The following is a 14,599-nucleotide window of genomic DNA, read 5'->3' as shown; positions in this document are numbered from 1 at the left end:
TGCTGAAGAATACATATACTTAGGTCAGGAAGTTCAGACATTTCCTTTTCGTGACAACCCAATAAAAACGAAGAAGAGGAATGGGGGAGAAGGCATTTGGTACGCTGAATAACTGCATCAATAAGCCGTTGCCTGTGTGTTGGAAGTGATGGTAACAATGCGATTGGCGCCTCCTTCCTGTTCTAATACATGGATCGGAAACGCGCGCGTGCGTGCGTGCGTGCGTGCGTGCGTGCGTGCGTGCGTGTGTGTGTGTGTGTGTGTGTGTGTGTGTGTGTGTGTGTGTGTGTGTGTGTGTGTGTGTGTGTGTGAGAGAGAGAGAGAGAGAGAGAGAGAGAGAGAGAGAGAGAGAGAGAGAGAGAGAGACCATAACTCCACCATGATGCCAAGTTACATACTGCACTTCCATCTCTCTTCCGCCATACGATATTACTCAGCCCGGGCAGGTCCTCTCGTGGTGAAGGGGTAAACTCACTGTGGTTCCTCTCATTCGGTTTTGCTTCCGTTTTCTAAGAGGCAACGGAAGCTTCGTAACACGTTCTCCTGAGCGACTTACTTTGCATATTACACCTTAACATTCTCTAATGTGCTATTTATATCATTAGTTATCAACATAGTTTGCATCAGTAACATGTAAGGTGATGCTGAGGTGTAATGTACAAAATGAATCCCTATGAATCATGTGTTAATAAATCTCCTACTAAGAATACGCCCATTAAACTAATTAATTTACCCAAGTTGATTGACAGTAACGGAATGATTAAGTGATATACCGTATTTTGTAACCCTCTACCAGTTACTATTTCCCTGAAATGTAAAAATAAATAAATAAATAAATACATAAATAAATAAGTACATGAATAAACAAGTGATGCCAGGCTTAACAAACCTCGCAGGACAGTAGTTAACTTACTGCTGTTAGATACTGAATTGGTACTGCCATTTAGTGTTAGTAAACAATTAGTCTGAGATACTGGCGCAAATGAAAATACTGTACTTGTCATCTGTCAACACTGGTTATTTATAAAATATGCCATAATAAGTTCTAATGCTTATAATAGTAAATATCTCTTATCTTCAACCAAAGTCATAGCTTCCTGAATATTCGTGACTTTGAGTTTGATCTTTCAAGGTCACTTAAGGTCAAAGGTTATGGTACCAATTAAAAGCCCATATGGGAGTTCCTGTGTGCTGATAATAGTAAATATCTCTACCTTCCACCGGTTTCAAGTTATAACCCTCCAAATATCCATGACCTTGATTTTGACCTTTCAAGGTCACTCGATTACCTCTAGAATGTAATCGCTTCCTTTTGGGACCAGTGCCACATATCCTGAATGTTTCATGAATTTCATTCAACCGTTTTTCTGTAATGTTGCTGACAAATAAAGAAACAAACAAACTCGACCAAAAACAATATCTCGCCGGACTCCGTCCCGGGCGAGGTAATAAATACATGAATGAATAATTAAACATATATAAATAAATAAAAACATGAATGGATAAATAAATTAATAAATAAATACATGAAGAAATAATCAGATAAATACAGTATATACATGAATAAATAAATAAATCCATAGTGTTGGCCTGAACTAAATATCAAAGCGCGTCCATAGCACCAAAAGCTTTAAACTACTGACTCCAACGACGTATGAGTATGTTTAGGACAGATTTGTTATCACTAGACGATTTTATTAAGCTTTAGGAAGACTTTGTTAGCTGGAAGGTTAGGTATAGTCTCCACCAACCCCTTCGCTACTAGGAGGTTTTCTCACCTGAATAAAATCGTCTGGAGATAGCAAGAACAATATACAAAAGGCCGTGTTTGTATTGATGAGGTTGAGATGAGATACAGGAGAACGTGTAAGGTTGCAGTTAATATCCATTTCCATATCCGGGGCTCTGATCTATCTATCTATCTATCCACCTACCTATCTTTCAATCTATCTATTATCTGACGGACCTGAGCTAAGTCGCTGTTGTCTGAAATTTAACGAATCTTGGTTATGACGTAAGGAGTCTTCTTAGTTCCTAGATAAGTCCAATCTGACTACACTTGGCCATTAACCAAGCTTTAGAGAATGTTGTCAGGTTAGAGTAAATGCGCTATAGTAAGCCACGTTACAATCCTTCCAAATTTTGCTGGAATACTGTAGGTTAGTTTAAGATCTCTAGGTTTTCAGAGGTTCCAGACTTTGCAAAACAACTCTTAATCCCTTCAGCCTTAAGACTTTTTATTTTACGCTTGCTATTCAACTCGTACTCAAGAGGTTAATGAAGGCTCTATCTAACGCCATCTTTTCGAGTCTCTCTTCAGCTGAATAAAATCGTCTGGACAATAAGAATAAAGAAATGCGTCAGCGAATTAAAGGGGTTAACTGCACCAGAAATAATTATTTATCACTCAGGTGTTTGTTATGCGTGGCGTGCACTTAATAAAAATAACACTAAAATGATAAATGTATATAGAAATGTTTTCCTGTCTATATAGGATGCTAATTCACTCGATAAACAACAGTATACTTGTCAAATGATCTTTCTGTAGTGGGGGATGGGAGGTGCTGCAATGAAAGATGTGTGTGTGTGTGTGTGTGTGTGTGTGTGTGTGTGTGTGTGTGTGTGTGTGTGTGTGTGTGTGTGTGTGTGTGTGTGTGTGTGTGTGTGTGTGTGTGTGTGTGTGTGTGCAGCAGTGTCAGGTGTAGAAGTATGAACGCTGATTAGTGAGAAGTGTAATTAAGTGTAATTGTGTTAGTGATACGACACTGACTGCAATGTGTGGACGTGTGAAGTGTGACAGTATGTGTTGCAATATGAGGCGTGGCAGTATGTGTTGCAGTATGAGGTGTGACAGTATGTGTTGCAGTATGAGGCGTGGTAGTATGTGTTGCAGTATGAGGTGTGGCAGTATGTGTTGCAGTATGAGGTGTGGCAGTAGGTGTTGCAGTATGTGTTGCAGTATGAGGTGTGGCAGTAGGTGTTGCAGTAGGTGTTGCAGTATGAGGTGTGGCAGTATGTGTTGCAGTATGAGGTATGGCAGTATGTGTTGCAGTATGAGGTATGGCAGTCTCTTTAGTAAAATGACTTTTCCAATGCCCTTTATATGCACAAAGTATTCCCCCCCCCCCCGTCTCTCTCTCTCTCTCGTGTCGCCTTCCTCCCGTTACAGGCCACACTTTGCGGTGGCACAAGGAGGGTGTCAGGCTTCTCACTTTACCCTACCCTTGCCTCAGGGGACGTATTCTCTCGGCTCCCTAGTACTTGTTCCTTACTATGCCCTTTTTATTTCAACCTGGCCAAGATTTTCTTCTTTTTGCAACTTATTTCACGTAGCTAAATGGCAAAATAAGACAATACTTCGGTTCTTCATCCCTTTTTTTAGCACTTCTTCGTGACTAGGGTAATATTCGTTTTATTTATTGCTACAATTCAGCATTCAAGGTGAAGAGATGGCAATTTTAGGCCAAGTTAATGTAGAAAGAGTATAGTTTTTCTATATATATATATGCCACGGTAATATTCCCTTGTAACTAATCATTCTCTGGCTCCTATGACTCACTCTAAGTTAAACAAATTGTATGGGTTTAAGTAGAACACAATGCCAGAGTTGTTCCAACCATGAGAGGGTTAAGTATGTTTTTACTTTCGTTATAGTTAGCCTTAACAAAACACAGGAGAATATTAATACTCTCCCCAGAACCTCCTTCTTGGCGAATACTTTTGCATGATACCCTCAATCTCCTTCAGCGGTGACGTACGTCCTCTGGTGTGCCAATCTTGTTGTCACATGGTTGTTTTATTCGGCTTAGGGAAGGCCGTTCATATACAGTAATATCTGCCTGTTATATCCATCTACCCATCTAATCCTTTTTTTGCCACACCAGGAACGTTGGAGCGAGGGGCTAAGCTACTTAGTCCCGACATCTAAAGTGAGGAGTAATATTACGTGAGCAATAAACTTCAACCACCCCTCAGATATAAACCCTTATAGGTTCAATCTTGTTGGGGTATTTAAACTCACTAAACCGCCTGGGGTCATTTAGTTATATGGTTACCACTCAGCGTACGTGCAGTACATACTTTCCTGATTTAAAGGGAACCACTTGGTTTGTCATTCACGGCAGAGTCACCCGAAGGCAATATACTGTAGTTCCTATAACCAACCAACAGTACAAGGGAAATGAAATACGCAGAAAAATACAAGAATTGCTGAGGAGCTTTCTTTTAACGCTCAGGAGAAAAACATGCCTCGTAATCATAACCTTGTGATTTCAGGGGCTGTATGTTTAGAATATTACAAGTACAGTTAGGTCGTGTCAGATCCAGCTAAGTCTGTCAGTTCAGGGCATTTGGGGTCTACGTAGATCAATTCAAGGAAAAAATCAGCCAGGTCCATTTAGATCTTGTTAGGTCTATTTAGGCCACTTAAGGTTCATTCAGGCTGTTCTCTTCTAGTCCATCCCAGATGGATCCGTTCAGGTCAGATCTGATTCACTGAGGGCAGTTAATTTAGTTCAGGAATATTCTGACCAATTTTGGTTCATTCAGGGAGTCGTAGACGCCTTTCACATCTATTTAAGCACAGTCAAGTTATTTCAGATCATCTTAGGAGTATTCAGGGCTAATTAGGATCAGTCAGGCCTAATTCAAATTCTTAACATTCACTTCGGTTCATTTAGGGCAGTTCAGAGTCACCCACGTCTAATTAGATACATATATACAAGTCCAACAGGGCGTTACTCACGTCGTGTCAGTTGATTCAGGTTCTTCACATCCATTCACGTTTAGTCTGGTCAGTTCTGGTTCATTTAGTTCAAACAGACACTCAGGCAACATCAGTTCACTCAGGAAACTGCAGGTATACATTTGCACCCTCTTGGGTCATTTTATATTTGCTGTAGTTTTTTCCAGTCATGTTAAGACCTAAACATATCAATTCAGGTCTAATTCAGTCAGTTTAGATCATTTCAAGTTTTTTCAGGTCCCTTCAGGTCAGTCAGATCGGTTCAGATCAATATAGATCGGTTAATATCTTGCCCATGAAAGCGATTCTGATCTTGCCTATGACAGTGAGTGCCAAAAATCAGTCCTATCGAAGCAATAGCTGCTATGTGCAAAATCGCGGTTAGACTGACTCCTAAGTTAGAGAAATTTATTATTTAATGGAGAAGCAAATAATAAGTGGATGTAGGTAGAGACGAGGAGACAGGATTGCTGAGATGGTGGTGGGTAGTGGAAAAAAGCGGAATGAGTGCTCTCTGTGACGCTGGGCGCTGGGTGATGTGTGGCCTTTTTATGCAAAAATGAAAGAGCTAATAGCTGGAAGTTTAAAAAAAAAACAGGAAAAATTTTAGAAGAGAGAGTCAAAATAAAAAATCATTCTTTTCGACATGCCAGGACATAATGGTAGGTGGGGGGAGATTTCTCTTAGATGCTCCATGTAGGGTGGAAGAAAAAAAAAAATGAGGTGGACGGATGAGAGTGGATGACACGGATGGGGATGTTGATGAGGAGTGAGGCAAGGCTTGGGTGGTACACATAACGAAGATGGTTGATGTAGGGAAACAAGTATGAACGTGGTGAAAGTTTACATAAGTTTGCTACAAACTGAGAAAAAAAAAAAAAAACAATAACGAAAGAGTAAGCATGCGCCACTCTCATGTGCCGTGCTTGTGGCCTTAAAACACAGGCAACAAATCCTTGTGTTTGTACCTCCATCCAAGCCATTCTGTCACTCCATCTGCGGATTGTCAGGAGTATGCTAATGAGAGGTAATTGAGTGGTAGTAAAGAGGGAGCAAGAGGAGTGTAGCGGGTCACAGGGGCATTGTAATATTTTATGAATACGGCCCCTAGGGCCGTATTCATAAAATATTTTGATCTTCAGCTGCGTTATGCCTTTATCTTATCTTAAACAGCTAACTAACACTTCAGAGTCAAATAGCAAAGAGAATGACAACGAGAAAACCACTAAAAGACATAATGGTTTTCAACAACATTTCTTTGCTACGAAGTGTTCATCGCAAGAACTGGTTAGGATCTTTTATAAATACATGCCCAGTAGTCGTGAGAGTATAACCAGCAGCTTCCACAAACCCTCCCTTCCTCCTCCCCCGTCGTATGTCATTACCTACCCGCTTCCTTCCGCACATTTGCACACGGACTTAACCCTTCAACTGCTGATGCCACAATTACAGGTCTTATAGTCTGTCCGACTTAACTTGACGGAGATATTCGTCCTTTTGCCACTAATTTCCCGTGGCTCAATGGTAGACTTACCACTGCAGTACATCCTTCCTACAAGACTCCTTCAGGACTAACACCATATTTTCGTGTTAATCTCACGTTCCAGCTCAGCATTCAAGATGGAAAAATGGTAATTTTAGTCCAAGTTTAAAGTGGACAGCTTAACTCGTCAAAATGATAAATCTCAACGTCTGACTGTACATCTGTAGCTGCATGTTCTTTTTTTCCACTTCTATAAAAAAGGAGCCAATACGGGAAAGCTTGTAAAGAGAGTTAATTCCAAAGTCATAACGAAAGCAATAAATAAATGAACAACTGAATAAAAGTTAAAACAAATAAATTCGTGTATTTCGTCAGAAAATGAAAGAAAAGCGGTAGAAAAAAAAAAAACAGTTTCAAGCGTAAATGATACTATAAGGTGGAGATAAGGAGTGCGTTGAAGTAGGTGACGTTAGGAGAGATGGGGTGAGAGTAAAACTGTGAATGAGTGAATGAAGGAAGGAAGCAAGCAAGCAAGATAGGAGGGAAGGAAGGGAAACAAGCCGGTTGGCGACGATGGCCAGCTCTAAGCGGGCCTATCGGATTTTTGCCGCCACAGTTCAGCCTGTACACACAAATGAGGACCTTACCTGGCTAGAGTCTAAAAATACAATCTCTCGCCTCTCTTTGGGCACAGACTAAACCACACAGACAACAGAAGTAACTTGATACTTGCGTAAACAAAATGAACATCAAAAAATGTGAAATTTATAATTTTTCTCCCATATTATGTACTGATTTTGTTCGTAACACACATATCTAGTCATTTCAAACCATTTCTGAACCACTGATTTTTTTTTTTTTTTTTTTTTTTGGGGGGGTGATAATATGGATATATTCGGTTGCCTACCAACCAAATCCTTGTGGACAAAACTAGGTCACAGGCTGGTCATTGTTTCCAGGTTTGGTCGGAATCGGGTGATTCTGAAGAGTAGAAGTGCCTGCCTCAATTAAAAAAGAAAAAAAATACAAGAAAGAAAACGCAACTAACAATAAAGTCAGCATGAAGGTGGCCAATGAAAGAATGAAGAAAGAAAAAAAATGGAGGCAAGAAAAGGAATACTGAGAGGAAGGACTGAAAGAAAAAGAAAGGAAGGAAGACAGAAAAAAAAAGAAGGAAGGAGGGAATGAAAATAAAAAGGAAGGAAATAAAAAAGATAGGAAGGAGGGAAAAAGAAAGGGAGGAAGGAGGAAAGGAAGAAAGAAAAGGTAAGGAAGGAAGGAAAGAGAGAAGTAAGGAAGTAAGTAAGGATGGAGGGAAAGAAGGTAGGAAGTCTGAAAAAACCTGGATGCAAATGATGACACAGAGAAGAAAGGCTGCTATTTGCACGAAAAATGAATGACCCAGCTCTCTCTCTCTCTCTCTCTCTCTCTCTCTCTCTCTCTCTCTCTCTCTCAGTAACTTCTATGCTTCTTCATTTCTCCCTCCTAACTCATTTTTCTTGTCTCGCCTTCTCAGCCTCCCTCTCTCACGCATTTCTTAATCATCTTACCCTTCACCACAACTCTCTACCCCCCCCCCTCTCTCTCTCTCTCTCAGTAACTTCTATGCTTCTTCATTTCTCCCTCTCACCTCATTTTTCTTGTCTCGCCTTCTCAGCCTCCCTCTCTCACGCATTTCTTAATCATCTCACTCTTCATCACAACTCCCTACCCACCCCTCTTTCTCTCTCTCTCTCTCTCTGGCCCCAGAAAATTCCTCAGCTAAATAAAAACATCTGGTGTTACTCTAAATTAAAAGCAATGGGAAACCAGAGAGGGCAACTTATATGGATAAACGTAATAATCTACGCACATACATAGTAGGAAAGGGTTTAGTGTAATCGAGATCATTTTTAACTCTGAGACTATTTTCCTCAGCTTAATAAAATCGTCTGCTCTTGGTCTAAATATAAAAGCCAACACTCCCTCAACTGAACAGATTCTTCAAGTGTTAGCCTGATTGATGATAATATTATAATTTGTACGACATCATTTCTGGCTTCGAGGTGCCAAAGCGTTGCCCCTATGCCGAGGACTTTTGTTAGAGCGTAATGAAGATGAAGAGGAAGAAGAAGAGGAAAAGGAAGAGGAAGAGGAAGAAGAAGATGATGATGATGTAGTACTCTTCGACCTGATACCCCTCCTGACGTCAACCAATGGCCCTTGGGTGGGATCTAAGTTAAACCCCTCAGTCGATAGCGTGCACTACGGTGGATACTATACTCTTTTTTTACTCTGACTTGTCCTGGTGGTAAGTGGTAGTGACTATCATCCATTCACTTGATGCAGTGCTGCGTACATCTTCCTTCACCTTTTATCAGTCGTGTGTGTGTGTGTGTGTGTGTGTGTGTGTGTGTGTGTGTGTGTGTGTGTGTGTGTGTGTGTGTGTGTGTGTGTGTGTGTGTGTGTGTGTGTGTGTGTGTGTGTGTGTGTGTGTGTGTGTGTGTGTGTGTCTTCCTCTTTCTATTTTTCCTATCCTTCCAGTCACTTTTTATTACTCTTATTTCTATTTAAGTTGGTTCAACACTGGGTGACAAGCCTAATGGTTTACCGTAATGTAATCCAGGATATCATTTACAGCTCTGGGTGGTAGGCATAGTGCAAGATAACGGGGTAATGTGGAGCCTTCTGCTGTCCCACTGTTAACTGGGTGAAGAGACGCAAATGAGAGGTCCATCCGAGAACCAAACCTTCACACTCTGCCCCGACCCAAAGGGGGGAACTTTGGTTTACTATGCGGGACGGCCATGCAGAGGCAGTTGCTTGGCTGCTGTTGATGGGTCTGCTTGGCCAGACAGACCTGGGATATCCAACAATAACTCTTAAATTGGCCTAAAACTGCCATCTCTCCATCTTCAATGCTGAGCTGTGCAAGCCTCGAAGTTGAGCTATGGAAAGGATGTAGGTTCATAGTATTATCTCGTTCCACCACTGAGTTACGCGACATGGGTTCAAACGGACGAAAATTTCCACCAAATTAAGGTGAAAGAACTATAGTATCAGCCTGAATATGATACCCATTTGTGTCCGTTTTCGTCTGGACCAAGTTAATGTGTAAGACCTATATTGTCAACCTGAAAACGATACCCAAATTAGTCCGTTGCAGGGAAAGGGCCTCAACCACGGATGCCGAACGCGTGTGGCCCATTACCCTGCTCAGCCGCCGTCATCGCCCCTTTTGCTTTCATATATGCCGTGTCTGGCTAAATACCGCCGCGTATGGTTACCTGGTTCGACACTCCAGTTAATACTTGTCGTGCTCACTCGGGTATCGGGCGAAAAAAAAAAAAAATGTACAGTATACAGTACTTGCAGTGGGTTCATCTTCAGTTATACATCTTTCACCTTGACTTGGCTCATTTTTTTGTCCTTTTGTAGCTTATTTCACGTAGCTCAGTGGCAGAAATGTGACAGTGATACTGCTTTACGTCTTTCCCGAAGCCCTTCTTCGTGGCTAGCATCATACTGCAGTGTTAATCTGTTGTTGTAGCTCAGCATTCAAAACTAAGAGGTGGCAATGTTTAGTTCGAGTAAAAAGAGTACAGGTGTCGATTTTAGAAGTCTGTGAGATACATGGCTTCTAACTGCCTCCTTTAAACGTACAGGATCCAGGCATCTCCAAATAATGAGATCTGATTTTGACTTTTTTGCTTACTTTGCTGGCTTCCATCCTTTGGTTCTTTCTTTTTGCATGATAAATGTAGATGAGGTAATTAAACAACAGTAAAGGGCAATTTCACTGCACATTATTTTTCCTCTCTCATGGCAAGCGTTTCTGATAATATGATGTCAATATACGTTCCAAAAGTAATGCATGAAACGTTAGCTCCTTGTCGTGCTTTGGCAGAGGTAAGTATTTAAATAACAGTGAAATTAACTGATGAAATTTATCCCATTTACTACTGAAAGTACACCCCTTCGACGATAATAATAATAATAATAATAATAATAATAATAATAATAATAATAATACTCTACACTGAGTGACAAGCCAAATGGTTTCCTGTACACCAGGAAACCATTTACTACGCTTGGTGGTAACCATATAACCAAATTATGGCGCCTGGTGGTTTAGTGAGTAATTATTGCGCTCCAATCGGATTGAGCCGGTGAAGGTTTATATCCAAGGGATGGTTGGGGTTGATTACTCATGTAATGCCACTCAGGGATGAGTGAGGCTGGTCACTCTCATCTTAAATGTCGGGACCAACTGCTTAGCCCCGGACTCCTATGCTCCTCATGGGGCAATGTAGGATTGGATGATGGATGGATGGATGGATGGATGTATAATAATAATAATAATAATAATAATAATAATAATAAGTGATAATAATACCCTAACAGCCAGTTCCATATTAATCCCACCCGCCTCCTTCCTTTCAAAGTGTTGGAACCCGAGGCTAGGCCATGGCAGTCCATTATATACATCTACGGAAGGCATGTGTGTTGGTCGGAGAGGTCAGGAGGGAGGACAACACAATATATTATACAGTTTTTTATTATACAGTTCTTTCACCTTAACTTGGACCAGGATTTTCAATCACGTCACTCAGTGGAAGAAAAAAGACTACACTACGATTCTGCATTCTTTCTACAGTACTCCTTCTTGACCAGCAACATTTTCAAGTATTAGTCTATCGTTACAACTCAGCATTCAAGTTGGAGATGGCAATTTTAGGCCATGTTAGAGCAAAATGAGTATTAGTATGCACGGCGAGCAGACGAGTACACCATGTTGCATATAAACCCGAGCATCATTGTGTGTGGATGCATGCGCGTTAATAACCTCGCGTGTGCGTGTAAATGTGACTGGGCGTGTATGTAATGAGGTTAGTGGATCGTGACTTGTGGTGTGTGTGTGTGTGTGTGTGTGTGTGTGTGTGTGTGTGTAAGCAATTAACCCCCTGAATCTGGCAACTTCCTGAATCTTTTGTTTATTTACTCCTGTTTTCTCCAGACGATTTTATTAATTTTAGAGGAGACTTTTGCAGTGAAGGAGTCAGTGAAATTACATCTACCCTTCCTAGTTCCAAAGCCTCTCCTAAACTGAATATGATTATGAAGAAAAATAATGAGGTTGTCGTAAAAGATCGAGAAGGTTATCCAGGTAGTGTAAACATGAATTGCACTGTGTGTGTGTGTGTGTGTGTGTGTGTGTGTGAGAGAGAGAGAGAGAGAGAGAGAGAGAGAGAGAGAGAGAGAGAGAGAAGTAGTGTCATGTGTACATGCATGCGTCGTCTGCAGGTACGGTCTCTCGACACATTATCTTTGAAAGTTTCGGTTGTAGTTACATAATTTTTTAATCAAAAATTTCGATTTCTGAATGAAATACAACTACACAATTCTTCCAGCATAATACAGACGAATCCAAAGAAGCATGGAAGTGAAATTATTGACATAGGTTTAATACAGAAGAAACAATTTAGTTATGAGTTAGAAAATTCGTGTTATTAATGGAAAACTAGGACCTCCACTGATTCCAGCCGAAGTTCAGCCATTTGAATCTAGCGACGTATCTTTAATGTTATATTTGCTATTTCCTGACAATTTTACTTAGTTTAGGAGAGATTTTTCGAAGTGGAGGGGTTATATATAGCCTTTATTAAGCCCTGCCCTAACAGATGTACCCGCCTAAGCTGTAGAATATCGTCTGAAAACAGGAAAGACAAAACACAAAAAGTTGTCACCATACTGAAGGGACCGAGAATTAACAGTTTCCCAAGCACCCCTGAGTTCACGTTTCATTGGGTTAAGATGAAGGATGATGAGTGAATGGATTATGGCACATCTCACTGGAAATGATTAACAACTTACCCTATTTTGTTGTTTTCCTACTTGTGGACCTCACCTTGCCGACCGAATATAGTGGGAAATTAGTTGTGATGATGATGATGATGATGATATGCTGGGATGAGTGAACAAGTGCACCGAGTACAGTTAGTTTTTTGTTCTGCGTTTCAGGTTGCAGTGTACTGAGGGTAACAATGACTTTTTGCTGACTCCATTTTGTCGACAAATTTGGACACACCGCCACAGAAATGCAAGAGGAAATAGCAAGGAGGAACTGTGAAATAAAGACGGCAGTTCCAGGTTGATATATGAGTTCTTGACTGCAGGAAAAATGACTACTTCTCCACCTGTAATATTCCTTCACGATCCTCTAAAATATTTCTCTATCACGCCTTCTAAAAGAACGGGGAATCAGGAATACGGTTTCTAAAGCAATAGACCTTTATCCATACAACGGATACTTAAAGTTTTGGGGAAGTGGTAAATAATTTTTATATATATCAGAAGAATTTTAATGAATAATCTTTATATCAAAAGAAATTTAAAAAATAATCTTTATAAATATCAGAAGAATTTTGATAGATAATCTTAATATCAAATTAATTTTAATAAATGTTTTAAATATATCAGAAAATTTTTGATAAATACTCTTTATAAATAAAAAAAAAATAGTAGCCGTTTTTATATAATTTCTCTGTGGACCTATCAACAGAAAAAAATATTTAAAAAAGACGATTCCACTGTGCTCCTTAAGGTATTCTTCTACCAATACAAACAATCCTCTTGCCGCGCTAAATATTCCTCCTCGACATCAAAAATATTTCCTCCTCCAAATCAAAAATATTCGTCCTCAAGAAAAAAAAATAAAATCCTCCTCGACATCACATACTCTTCCATCACGCCCTCCTTCCCCTGCCGGCTATGTTATCTGAACCACTGCCTCGGGTTTAACAATTCGGGTAAGGTGTATCGCACCGTCCACTCCCCCCCCCCCCACCATGCGGCGGAGTGGTGGTGGTGGTCAGGGGCTGAAGCGGTCACCTCCACAGAGTCATGGTCAGACCTGCCATTACCTGAGTCGCAAGAGGCCATGTGCGGTATTAGAGACTGACGCATGCATATAAGCGATGTCGAAAGCGTGCTTCTGTGTTGTAGTCAGGTTCTATGTGTATGTATCTATGTATGTATGTATGCTAAATATCGTGAAATCCTAGTCCCATTAAAATTTAAATTGACACATACATTGTGTGCGGAGCAGAAAGAAAAGTTTCAGTATTGGTGGATACTGATCAGGGGTCATGGTAAAAGTTCTGGTGCGGCTTCCCTGTGCTACTTAAGCAAACTCTCTTGTTTTCTTTTTGTTCTCTCTCTCTCTCTCTCTCTCTCTCTGGATTGATAGGATGGATATATAGGCTAGAAACAAATTTAACTAGATAAAGATATTTATGCAGAAATTACTGCCTACTTATGAAGACGTGTGTAAGGCAGAGACCACATCAGACACAGCTATCTTCTTCATTTCAATGACGTGTGTTGTATTTCACTGTTGCAACCGCCAGACGACTTCATTCAACTTAGAAAAGTCATAATTGGTGAAGGTATTGATGAAAACTACATACATGTACAATCCGTCTAGAAAAATCTCTCCAACGCTGAATTACACTGTCTGAAGATAATGTGAATTAAATAAACATACATCTTCTGACTGAACAAATAATTAGGCAGGATCCAGAAAAACATCAGTGCCCGTATTAGTAAAAACTCCTAGGAGTAAATGTTCCTCTCAAAGTGAAATTTGGCTCCTAACTTCTAGACGAACTCCTAAAAATACTTTCAACTCCTAAGTTTACTCGTAAAATCGCTAAAAAATAAAAGTCCTCCACAAGGACTTTTAAGGAGTTAGGAGGGCTCTTAGCGACAGTAATCACAGTAGCTGCGTCCCTCAAACACCAAGAGACAAGACAACATAGACCATGGCTGACCGACACCATCCACCACGCAGAAAATTTCGAGCTCGGAAGGATGCATTCATGGGATATGATGATCAAGAACTTGTAAGAAGGTAGTTTCGATCGTGAGGGCATTCTGTTTATTACTGATTTAGTAAGAGATGTACTAGAAAGGCCCACACATTGAAACCATCCTCTCACATCCGAGATGAAAGTGTTGATACTATTTAGGTACCTTGCAACTGGAAAAGTGCAGCAGTGTAATTGTGATGACTTTGGACCATCGCAGCCATCAGTGAGCAATGTGATAACGGAAACACTCTACGCTCTAACTGCTCTACACATTGTTAAGAGGTTTGTGAAGGTCCCTCGTACACTCCCTCCGTCCAGTTGCTCTTTCTCCTGAATTTTTCTGCAGCCGTGGAATCTTGAAATTATGCCATTGTTGACAGTCACTGTACCATGTACACACAATGCCCCGATGGTAGCAGGCACGATCAGCTGACCACACGATGTGTTTACATTTTATCCATTTTATCGACATTCGTAAAGAATCATAATATATGATCAAATAGATGTTGTTTCTATATATAA

The sequence above is a fragment of the Coenobita brevimanus genome, chromosome 62 (assembly GCF_032717465.1).
Source record: "Coenobita brevimanus isolate Jiangsu-jjx chromosome 62, ASM3271746v2, whole genome shotgun sequence".
Taxonomy (NCBI): domain Eukaryota; kingdom Metazoa; phylum Arthropoda; class Malacostraca; order Decapoda; family Coenobitidae; genus Coenobita; species Coenobita brevimanus.
The sequence above is the reverse complement of the archived record's forward strand: the minus strand, read 5'-3'. Positions refer to the sequence as shown.